This window comes from Chlorocebus sabaeus, chromosome 23, assembly GCF_047675955.1.
Source record: "Chlorocebus sabaeus isolate Y175 chromosome 23, mChlSab1.0.hap1, whole genome shotgun sequence".
Taxonomy (NCBI): Eukaryota; Metazoa; Chordata; class Mammalia; order Primates; family Cercopithecidae; genus Chlorocebus; species Chlorocebus sabaeus.
The window spans coordinates 17373643-17386693 of NC_132926.1; positions in this window are offsets into that span (position 1 = coordinate 17373643).

Consider the following 13051-nt stretch of genomic DNA (forward strand, 5'->3'; position numbering starts at 1 on the left):
AATGCTTAGAAATTGTCAATGTATCTTTCATTCTCTAATAATATTCCCTTTTCTAAAGGTATTATAAGAATTTAAAAAGTATTTAAATAAAGTATTTGTTTCTTCCTGGGGATTTTATAACACCAACTGAAATAAATGAAAATATCTTAGGTGATTAAAGACCCAGGCACAGAATTAGTTTGGAATACTCTTCCCTATCCAGTGTGGACACCTTGGCTATCTATTCTACTTACATAACATTAAAATCATCAATATGCTGACCAATCTCAAAAGCATATTTTCAATCCAGACCTGATTCCTGACCCCCAGACTTGTATATCTGTTTACTTACAACTTCAAATGGAGGGCAACAGATATTCCAGATTCTACCTGTTCAAAACTAAGGCTGGGCACGGTGGCTTACACTTATAATCCTAGGACATTGGGAAGCCAAGACAGGCAGATCACTTTAGCTCAAGAGTTCAAGACCAGCCTAGGCAACATAGCAAAACCCCATCTCTACGAAAAATACAAAACTTAGGCAGGCGTGGTGGCTCGCACCTGTAGTCTCATCTACTTGGGGGGCTGAGGTGGAAGGATCGCCTGAGCCTAGGAGGTGGAGTTTACAGTGAGCCAAGGTCGAGTCACTGCACTCCAGCCTGGACGACAGAGTGAGAACCTCTAAAAACAAACAAACAAAAACTGAACTGCCAATCTTTCCTCCAAATCTCTTCTTCTCATAGCCTTCTGTACCTCACTTGATTACAACTACAACTTTTAGTTCCTCAGGCTGAGATTTTAGAGATATACTTGATGTCTTCCTCACTTAGCTCCCAAATCTAATCTATCAGGAGATCTTGCTTGTGTCAGCCTCAAAATATATCCAGAATTTAACCTCTACAATTGTTATAGGCTGAATTGTGTCACCCCAAAAAGATATGAAGTCCTGACCCCAGGTACCTCAGAATGTAGCCTTGGTTGGATACAGGATCTTAACAGAATTAATCAAGTTAAAATGAGGTCATTAAGGTGGGCCCTAAATCAATATGACTGGGGTCCTTATAAAAAGGGGAAATATGTAGACAGGCACACACGCATAGAGGGAAGGTGGCCATATGAAGATGGAGGATGGAGGAGATGCATCTACAAGCCAAGGAACACCGAAAATTGCTGGTAAACCACCGGGATCTGGAAAAGCAAGGAAGGCTCTTTCCCCTACAGGTTTCAGAAGGAACATTGCCCTGCCAAGATTTTTATTTCAGACATTGAGCCTTCAGAACTATGAGACAATACATTTCTATTGTTCTGAGGGGTTTTCTAACACATGGAATTCAGCGTTAAACCAAGGCAATTCTAGGCAAATTGGAACAGTTGGTCATACTATTGCTGTTCATTGAATAGGCCAGATGTCCTTCTGCCACAGGCCCTTTGATCTAGAAGTTTGTATTCTTAAAATAAGAGTTTAAAACAGCTACCCAGATAACCACTTCACTAACTCCCTCACCTTCTTAAAGCCTTTGTGGAAAGCTTACCTTCTTCATGAGTCTTATGCTGTACATTCTGCCTAAATTGTGCTCTGCTCTCTGTGCTTCCAATCCTCTTATCCTACTCAGTTTCCTTTATCCTACAAATTACCTTCTAATAGATTATACAGTTAACTTATTTATTATGTCTATTATCTGTTGTTGTCATATCCTTATGAAACTATAAGCCATGAGAGGGCAAGATCTTAGTATTCTATGTTCTCTGATGTATCTCAAATATTTGTTCAAATAATGAATAATTCATAGGAAAAAAACTTGCTAACTATAAATTGCTATTTTGAATGGATACTTTTTCAAATGAACTCGGCAGCATTTCTAATTTATTCTAAATGCTTTAGACACTATTTTAAACCACCATGGTAATGGATATATTTACTTGCCTATAGCTACAGAGCTAGCAAATTCATACATTCAACTGCTAATTTATAGTAATATGCTATTTTGAAGCAGAAATTATTTTCTACTTGCACTGCCTCCATTTATTTTTGGATTAAATAAACTCATCAGCGTAAGAGCATTTCCTATGCTCCTATGAGGTAACTAGAGCCCTTTCTTCCATTTTCTTATATATTCTTAATATCAGAGTTCATTGTTTTCCATTTACATTCTCACACATTAGACACACACTCACATTTGCCTAGCATCCTCATTCAGCTGTTTAAGACCTTGACATGTATTATCCATTCACTGGATACTCATACTTTGGGCTAGGTGCTATGTTAGATTTGGGGATTAAAGAGTAAACATGACAGGCCTCTGGTCCCATGAGTAGGTGAGCTTGCAAATAAATAGAAGACTTAAACACATTAAGTCTTTTAAGAATTATTAGAATTTTAAAAGAGATAAGCCTAAGAAAACAGCATCTATTCACAAAAGAAAGTGTTTCTATTAGAGATTTTTAAATGAGAATGTTATTTTAGGGATTCATAAAATTGAGAGTAAGCTGATAATACCCAGGATACAGTAAGGTTAGAAACCCATGGTCTGGATCAAAGACTGCTTTCGTTTAAAACCTAGTTTTCCTGTTTATTAGCTCTGTGAATTTAGGTATTTAAGCTTCTGCTTTCCCATCTGTGAAATGAAGCTAATAACTGTATTACTCTTTCTGCCACATAGTACATGGCGCAGTGCCAAACACATAGTAACTGCTCAATAAATGTTCTCTCTTCTCTCTCTCTATATATATACACACACTCAAATTGTGCTAAATTTATATTATTTTGATATTTTAGTCTTATTAAAATTTTTTGAATGCCTTTACCTGAATTGTGACAATGTGTGTGTACATGTATATGTTCATATATTTCTGGAACAGACAAGAACTCAGAAATATGCAGGTACAAACACCACCAGGGTTTAGAACAAGTTCACATCCTGTTTGTGGCTCACATGTAAGAAAGGTTGGTTTAGTCTGGAGGTGGCATTTGTAAATCTAGTGGTATGTCCTAAGCAGCTAAATCAAAGTCCTTGTAATATGGAAAAGGGTGTGAACTAGTTGACATTTATGCCGCAAGTTGTTTCTCTAGCTAAGTGCCTTGCAGAGATAAAATTACTATAAATCTCTGCTTTGAGCATACAAGTTTCTCTTAAATCTCCAGTGAGCATCTCCTGAGTACGTGTTAGATGATGTTTTATGTATAAAACTATCAACTGTATAGATCTTTTCTATATGCTATCTTTTAAAGTATCTTTGTATATTTCTGCACCTCGTAGTTCACATTAATTTCCAAGTATATGAATTCATTCATAACTCTCAATTCATTTGCCCATTATGGAAAAGTTTTCTTTCATAAACATTAGAAATATCTTATTTATATTACTATTATTAGAGGACACAAAATTTGGGGGAATTTAAAAAGCATTTTTTTTAACCTGGGTATAGAACTTAAAAAATTAGATAATACTCAACTTGTTTTCAAAATATTTCAAACATAGTGTTGGTAAAATGCCTCCAAGTGATTATTGAAAGAGGACAGTGATTTTTCTAGGCTAAGTTTAGATATTTTTGATATTACATGATTTATAGTATAACTTTCTTTAAAAAGGACAAAATATTTGTAGTTTCCTTATTTCTTATAATTTGTACTTTCAGTTTACTGTTTTCCTATTCCAGCAATTAAATGTTAGTTACTGAAGAAAAGCACTTATGTCACCTGTTAAACATGTGATTGTGTATATGCTAAGAAAAAGGCATTCAGACAGAGTTTTTATGCATGTTTTTTATTGAGTAAATGTCAAGCTTACATAATGGTTTTTTTTTAATATTAGTAACTATTACAGCATCCTAAGTAGTCTGGAAACTTCGGGAACATTGTTCATAGCATAAAACAATAACTAAAATATTTCAAGCTAAATCACTTGTATATAATTATAGTAAGACTAAAACTGTACCAGGTGCTGTCTCTAATATACCTATCCCCTTGAGAATTTAGTGTTCAATACTTCCTTGGTAATGGAAAGGCATGCAAACTATGCCCACTACTTATATCGACACATACTCTTTATGTTTTTTAAAGAAAAATAAAATACTATCTTGTTCCCCTATCTAAATGATGGTCACAGAATCTGGGTTTTTTTTGTTTGTTTGTTTTAGCAAGTGGAGTAAATAATAAATTTTAGGAAAATCATTACCCACTTCACTCATTCATTCAATTCTTGTTGATCACTAAGTACCATGAAGTATTTTTGGTAATGGGAACTCTCTGGTAAGCAAGTAAAGAGGGGGAACAAGAATGATGACATTGGAGAGCTCAAGTAGTGAGGGAGGCAGCTAACACATAAGTATCGAATAGGCTGTGAGTGATGAAAAAAAGGAGAGAGAGAGAAAACAAAAAAATATTGTGATAGAGAGTGTGCGAGTATAATGTTGGGAGACCCATTAGATAAGTAGGCTCTCCTGGGATATCCCAATATGGTGACCACTGAGCTGAATCTGGAACAATGAGAAAGAGGCAGCCCTCATAAAATGTGGAGAAAGTACTTTCCAGCAGAGTGCCAAGAACCAGAAGAGGGGAACGACCTGGGTTTATTAAATAAATGGGAAAAATAGGCCACAGTGGCTGAGACACAGTTTGGAAGGGAGATGAATGAGGAGATACTGGAGAGTAGATGAGGGAAGACAATGCAGGGCCGGCAGGTCAGGGTATGCTCTTTGGTTTCGGCAGGAACAACTCCTGCCATCCCAGTAACCTTTCTTGTCAGGGAACTTGTGCAGTGGATCTAGAGAACAGGGGAGCAGTCACGTCAGCTAAGCTCATTGATTTAAGCAATTTTTAAATCATATAACACAAATATTGTCTTCAATCGGAATTTTAAGAATAAATATATTCTTCCATAAGAAAATCTTTTGGTGGTAACTATCTTGTTATATTTATTACACAGATTATGTGGTTGGTGGAATAGTGTCTCTCCAAGATTCATATCCACCCAGAACCTCTAAATATGACCTTATTTGGAAATAGGATATTTGCCGATTTTAATTATTTAAGTAAAGATGGAGTCATACTGACTGAGACTGGGTCCCAAACCCAATGACTGGTATCCTTGTAAAAAGAAAGGACAGAGAGACACATGCAGGACAGAAAACCATGTAAAGACAGAGGTAGAGATTGCAGTGATGTAGCTACAAGCCACGGAGTGCCAAGGACTCTTGGGAGCCACCAGAAGCTGGGAGGAGGCAAGGAGGGGTTGATTTTCCCATAGAACCTTAGAATGTGCATGAGCTTGCTGAAAACTCAATTTCAGACCTCTACTCTCTAGAACTATGAGACAAGAAATCTGTGTTGTTTTAAAGTACCAACTTTGTAATAATGTTTATGGCAGCGCTAGGAAACATAGAGCATATGGGCTAAGATTCTACCAACCTATGAGGCATTTTGATCTAAGTAATACCTACAGCATTCAGCAAATTTGAGTGTAAATTGGGATACAAATTCTTAAGTATTTAAATATAACTGTTTAATGTGTTTTAGTTGTTTTTGGTTTTGTCATATAGGTCTGTGTCTACCTGGCAATCCTTCATTATCATTATTCCTCTGACCACAAGTGGATAGCATCACATTCTTATTCTTTTTCCTCCGTTACCCCAATTTCAGTTTTCAACCTCAGAAGTTTTCTCATAATCTGATTACCTCTTTCAGCAGGGTGGTTTCCGGTTTGCATTCTTAACTGTAATTTGTTTCTGTAACATAGCTACTTAGAATCAGATATATAGATCTAGCAAAGGAAAAGACCACACGTGGTCTCAGCCTCAGGGAGCTTACATCCTATTAGGAAGTGGAGATAACAATATGTTTTATAGAGTAACTTATTTTATGAACAAAATAATTCAGAGTAACCTGAAAAAAAGTAATGTAGTGCCGGGCACAGTGGCTTACTCCTGTAATCCTGGCAATTTGGGAGGCCGAGGTGGACGGATCACAAGGTCGGAAGTTCGAAACCAGCCTGACCAACATGGTGAAATTCTGTCTCTACTAAAAATACAAAAAAATTAGCCGGGTGTGGTGGCAGGCACCTGTAATCTCAGCTACTCAGGAGGCTAAGGCAGAAGAATCGCTTGAACCTGGGAGGTGGAGGTTGCAGTAAGCCAAGATGGTGCCACTGTACTCCAACCTGGGCAATGTTATCTCAAAAAAAGAAAAAAAAAAAAGTAGTGAGGTAGGCAAGGCAAAATCACAGAGTGGATGTGGAAGACACACTGTGTGTGCTCTCCTCTCATTTAGACTATTTATGTATTCTGATTAGGGTCTTGAAGTGGAGTGGCCTATAGCATGTATCACCATGGTTCTTTCTTCCATTATATTGGATTCAGACAATGGGAAGTGCCAGCAAGAGAGCAGAGAAGGGGCAGGAAGAATTTGGGGCTATTTTTCCCTTTCTTTTCTCTTCTTTAGTGTTATAGTTCTGTCACTGGCTTCATCCTTTTAGAACCACACCTCCTATCTGGAAACCTGTCTTCTCAGTGTCCAGCTTTCATCCAGTTCCTGTGACATCATATCCTCTGCCCTTGTCCTTCCGGCCTGGGGTAATAATAGCTACTTTTTGTTGTTTGTAGTGGTGGTATTCAAAAGCATTGAATATTAAGCATCTGTATGTCTCAATCTACCATTTGCTTCTCAGATTTCTTTGTTATATTTCTCACTATCTGAAATTTTGTTCATTCTTTTTACATCCTGATTATCTACATCTCTCCCGAAAAAATAGATTTCCATTAGAATCTCGGATCTCGTCTGTTCATTGCTATATTGCCAGCAACTGGAACAGTACTTGGAACATAGCAAGAGCTCAGAAATTATCATAGAATGATAAAAGATGACTAAAGAAATTCAAAAACTGGCACAAATCACCTTAAAAAGTGTTCATCAAAAATTATCTCTGTTTAATAGGAGATAGATACATACATATTTTCAGCTACATTAATGGGCGATAGATGTGTAAGTTATCTTCATGCCATGGTAAAGATACTCAAAGAGATTAAGGAGCTTTGCCCATTTTTCACATAGTAGAAGGGAGTGTGACTTAAATTCAAATCTACTTGATCTAATTCAGTATTCCTTTGATGACAGAGGTATGTCTGGGCTGGATGGGTCAATACTGCATAAATGTTATCAAGTCACTACACTTGGCAGGTGTCCCAATTTACACTCAAATTTACAGAATTTTGGATATATTATTTAGATTATAATGGATTAGTTGTTGATAGAATCTTGATTATAATGTCCATATAATAAATGTCCTTACATTTTCTTTCATTATTACTCACAAAAATCACCCAATTAAAGCATAGTGGATATTGAGGTTGCAACAATTTGATGCTTTTGAACAGCACCACTACAAAAATGCTCTCATAATAAAATAGAGTTTATGTAAAGTAACTCACAGACCATTTGGCTATATTTGACTCCTTAATTTATTCCAAAGGCATCTATTGCCTCAGGGAGAGAGGATATTTGTATAGAGAAAAAGTAATAACCTAGAGAAGAACAAACAACAGGAGAAATCTCATTTATGGCTGAAGATAACGATCAGATGCTATAAACCCAACCATCTAAGACAGAGATGATTTAAGGTAGGAAAAGAAATGTAATTGATCAAGGGTAAATAACAGTGCATATCCAAGAGAAGGCAATGAGATGCACATATTTGAAAAGAATACTAGAAAGCTTATAGATGCAAGGGTCTCTAATACAGGAGATGTTGCTATCTGAAAGGTGTGATGAGACTTGTTACTTGACATTATTAAAGAGAGCATGAGTCACTTATTCTTGAAAGGTTTTAATAGAAAAGGAAAAAGAATAAAGTATAAAAGGGAAATTTTCTAAAATGTAATAAATATGTGATAAGAGATGTATATTTAAAAAGCAATTCAGTCCCTCACACCAAGATTTGTATCTTCAACGGGTGCCAGAAAAGTGACACATGGAAAAATGAAGATCATACCTGTGAGGCGTATACAATGGCATACAGTAGAGGTTTACTTAGATACTTGGGTTTAAGAAGTGTAATGGCATGGATTAAAGGAAGGATATAATAAAATGCATAAAGGAAATGGCATAATGAGATGCATAATTGGACAAATGTAACGATATGCAAAGGAGAGGAAAGATGTAATATGATACACATTTTTGAGAAGTGTAATGAGATGCATAAATAGAAAGGTGTAATGAGATGTGCATGTTTAAGTAATGTAATGAGAAATATAGGTTATAACAACATACATGAAAGTAGTTTAGTAATGAGATATACAAGGGAAAGGCTTTAATGAAATCCACAAATGGAGAATATGTAAAGATGCTTAAAGGAAATGTAATGAGATGTACATATTTGAAAGTTTTAATGAGATGCTTTAATAGAAGTGTGTAATGAAATGTATATGTTTGAAAAGTGTAATGAGACACATTATCAAGGAAGAATATAAAACAATTCTCTCCTCCTATGGAGAATAAAGCTTCCTGAACATCATGAAGCATCATCATCCTAAGGGATTTCTACATTTCCACTTTAGCATAAAGTAAGACACCATTGGTGCTTCAACTATTACCACATCAAGTGGCATCTCCTTCAGGTCCTGGTTTATTTTTGGCAATATGGTTTAAAACATAACCCCATGCTGGTGGCCACTTTCTAGGACAATTTAGGAATGGTGCTGATTATTAGACATTAACACAAGAGAAAAAAAAAAAGAAAAAGGAAAAGAAGAAACAGCTATTGAGTATATGGTGCTGGAAGTGTGCTAGAAATCTTTACATAACTGAATATTCCAATAACCATATAAGGCAGATATTATTATCTCCTTTTGACAACTTAGAAAAGTGAGCTCAGAAGTTAAGCTGGTTTCTCAAAGTCACATGGCTGGGGTAAGTGTTGGAGCCAGAATTTCAAAATAAGTCTGTCCGGCTCTATTTGTATTTTTATTATTTTTTTCTCCTTTTTTCCATTTTTCTTTTTGTTTGGTAATATTTTGGTGGGTAATTACTGCTAATTATGGTTGAAATCTCTAACAAGGCCTTATTAACACTTCCAATCATAAATGTCACATGTTTACACGGCTAATAGTTTTGCCAAGAGAGTAAGGGATAACAGACTAACCACCTGTTACTAGAGACATTTGAAAAATTATTACCCCATATGTTTTCCGAACAATTTTGTACCCTATTGGGCTCCATACAATAACCATTAGATGACGTTATTAATTAGGAACTTTGAAGAAATTACCAGGTTTTAAAAAATTAGGCCAATAATTTTTTAAAGTTATTTTGGAATATATTTTGGCTGCACTGTGGTTTTGCTGGTGAATGAATATGAAGCAAAGAAGATAAAACTATCTTCACCACCCCTTTTTTAAAATCTACATGAATTTGGCTAAGCTTTGTAACCTCTCATGAGATTTAGCTTCCTTATCCATGAAACAGGAATAAATATGTGTCTTATCAAATTTTATTAAAGCAAAATAAAACACGTAAAATATCTAGAACATTCCATATAAGCAAGGAATAAATATTAGTTTCTTCCTTCCCAACTTTTATATCAAGTTTGTATGAATAATTATGTAAAAATTATCCTCTGCCTTAAATTTCTTTACATTTAGTTGGTGGTAGTTTATATCAATAGACTTACTAGAGAAAAAAAACTAGAAAATGTTATAAGACATGTTTTCTATAACCGTTGTAGGCAATAATTTATTTTTTGATTAATTGCTTACAGAATGACAAACACATTAATTGGACGAGAGAATAATTTTTTATAAAATATGAGTACCACAATTATTTCCACTTTTATTGACAGAATTCAAATTAAACTAAGGACAACGTAAATTTGTGACCCTTCACCCTCGCACTAATAACTTTTCACAACCTTAATCAATCAACGTAATATAGTAATTATCATTTCAACCACATTCCCATTGGAGTCCGTGATAATTTTAGGATAGCAACTTATTGTTCAATTATGTGTCTATGAAAAGAGGTCAAACGTTGGTCACTTTTACTCATTAAAATTTTGAAGTTTTATTCTGAACATTTTGTTTGTAATGGAGGATCTCATTAGCAATTAATTGTGAAAAAGTCATTCACCATACAATGAAAAGCTCACTAGCTCAGATCTAAGTACTGAATCTAAATGTGTATTTTAGATCAACACACATGTCCTATTTAAGTACACCAAAACAATAATAGTTGTTTTATCTGGGCCAGCACATAGATGAACAAAGACTTATTTCAAAACTTTCATGGAGGCCTCTTTTTATGAATTTGTAAAACCAACAAAACTCATCCCTATTCGCCTTCCAAAAGGGTGGCCACGTAACTCAGAAAGTAGATAATGGATTTCATTTTTCATTCACCAGCATATGATTATTTGAAGGTTACTTCCGTTTCTCAGGAGACAGAGGAGTTCAGTGATTAAGTATGTAGGCTCTGAAGTTAAGCTGCTTTGGTTCATATCTTATCCATGCTATTTGCTAGATGTACAACCCTGGGCACATTTCTTAGTCACTCTAAGCCTCATTTTCCTGTTGGCTATTTCAAATGTTTGCTATGAGGATTAAGTAAGACAACACATGAACAGCGTCAGGCACATAATAAACTCAGCGCTCTGGTTAGAGTATGTCCATCTCATAGGGGCAGTGTAATGAGAAATGGTTTTGGATCCTCTACAACTCTATTACTGGCGTAAGTTAGGACTCACTTGAGAGTAGGTTATATTTTGATTAATTCGATTCAGAGACCTGAGCTATCTATTCTGTACCATTTGTGAAATAAGACTAAGTGTTAACCACAAAATTAATCTATCCCAATGGAACAAAAATACCTGAACTTTGACTCCTAAAAGTAAAATATGTTGGTGACCACTAGGAGACCTAGAAAGCCAGGAGAAGTGTAACCCTCATCTAGAAAGAAAGGAAAAAAGAAAAAGAAATTGGGAAAGCCAGGCAAACTGAAAGATTGCAACTTTTCTTAAACCTAACAGAGAGTTGATATCTACCAACTACCCCAAAATATAAACAGACATAAAGCATCTGCAGAGAGATATGGGACATGAGTACCTGTTTCACTGGAATAGAAACAGCAGAACTCTGGACATAAGAATTGAGTTAGAAATAATTAAGAAGTTGAAGGGGCAACATATGGGCTAGCAAAAGGGTGTGAAGCTCCAGGGGGGCCTATTATGGACTGATTTCTGTTTCCCTTCTGATCATCTGTAGAACCCCTATGCTCCAATGTGACATTTGGAAATGGGACCTTTGGGAGGTAGTCAGGGTTCGATGATGTCAGGAGAGCAGAGCTCTGGTTCAGTGTAATTGATGTCCGTACAACAGAGAGAAAGACAACTGAGCACTCGCTCTCTGCACATAGACAGTTGATGGGCCACGGGAGGACACAGTGAGAAGGTGGCTGTTGACAGGCCAGGAAAAGAGGCCTTGCCAGAATCCAATCCTGCTGACACCTTGATTTTAGATTTCTAGCCTCTGGAACTGTGAAAAATACATTTCCCTGCTTTGTAAGCCATCCAGATTTTGGTATTTTATGGTAGTCTAAGTGGATAAATAGAAGGCTAAAGATGAAGGGGGAGTTTGAACTCTTTTGTAACTCTTTCTCCCCAAGGTGTTTCAATGAATACTCACAAAAATAATTAGGGAGAGTGTTGAGAAATGATCCTTCATGGAACAGGACTGGCAGAGAGGAAGAACAGCCATTGCAGTAGGGTTCTCAGCTGGATCCTTCTGCCCCTAGCTCCAATATGGAACAAAAACCTTAATCTGTGGGAAAAGAGGTAAAAACATTCATCATCTTAGGACACCTATAAAAATGTATTGTGGTTCGAGAAAGAAAGGCAAAATTTTTCTATTCCTGAGGGAGAGGCAGGGGCAGAAATATGTGTTGACCTTAGATACGTCATTGGGAGAAAGGCAGGGATGCTGAAAAGGCCATATCCCTGAGTCCCAGGGGCACAGTATTTGCCTAAGACTGAGACTAAACCAGAACAAAAGAGAACTTACTCTGCTATCCCCCCTACAACCAGTCTACAAACAACAAGTTACAGTGTAATACTTCTGGGAGAGATGCAAGAGCATGGAGACAGACTCTCCATGTGGCAAGTGCAAATGTAAGACTTAAAACCGAGGTTGCAACAGACATTGAGAAACACCCTCTGGCAAAGCTTCCACCCTACCATAAAGTATCATTAAAGTTGCTTGAAACCTGTGGTACAATGATGGTAACCATAGCAACAACAAACCTCAAACTCAAGCCAATTTCAGCTTAGAATGCATACATTCCCCACACTAAAGGCCAGACAGAAGGAAAGACATACCCGTTATCAGAGATAAAAACTATGTACTCTCAGTCTCTACTGTCTTGTGCAATTTGTCTGGCATTCACTAAGAACAACAACAAAATTACAAGGCATAAGAATAGAAAAGAAAAAAAAATGCACACACTGGAAAGAGACAAAGTAATCAAAAGACCTGACACAAGTATGGCACAAATATTGAAACTAATAAAACATGTAAAATAACAAAGATTAAGTGAAAGCTTCTAATGGAAAACGCAGACAACATGCAAAATTAAATGAGTAATTTCGGCCAATTTTAGTAGATTCAGAAATCATCAGGATGAATTAAATATAAATGCTCACAACAAAGACCACGACAACAGGATAAAGAATGCTTTAGGCCTCATCAGTAGATTCAAGACAGCCAAGTGCAAAAATCAGTGAACTTGAAGACAAGTAAACAAAAAATACTCAAACTGAAACACAAAGAGAAAAAGATGAAAGAAGAGAAGGCGTAGAAGGAGGAAGGAATAGAGTACCCAGAAGCTGAGAGACAATAGCAAATAGTTTAAAATTTGTTTTCTAGGAATTGCAGAAGGAAAAAAGAGTAAGGCAGAAATATGTGAAGAACAATGGTTGATAATTTTCCAGAATGACAAATATTGAGCCACAGAATCAAAAAGCTCAGAGAACACAAAAGTTACAACTTTTTAAAAGTATTATATTCATAATGCTGACAACAAAACTTATAGACAGAA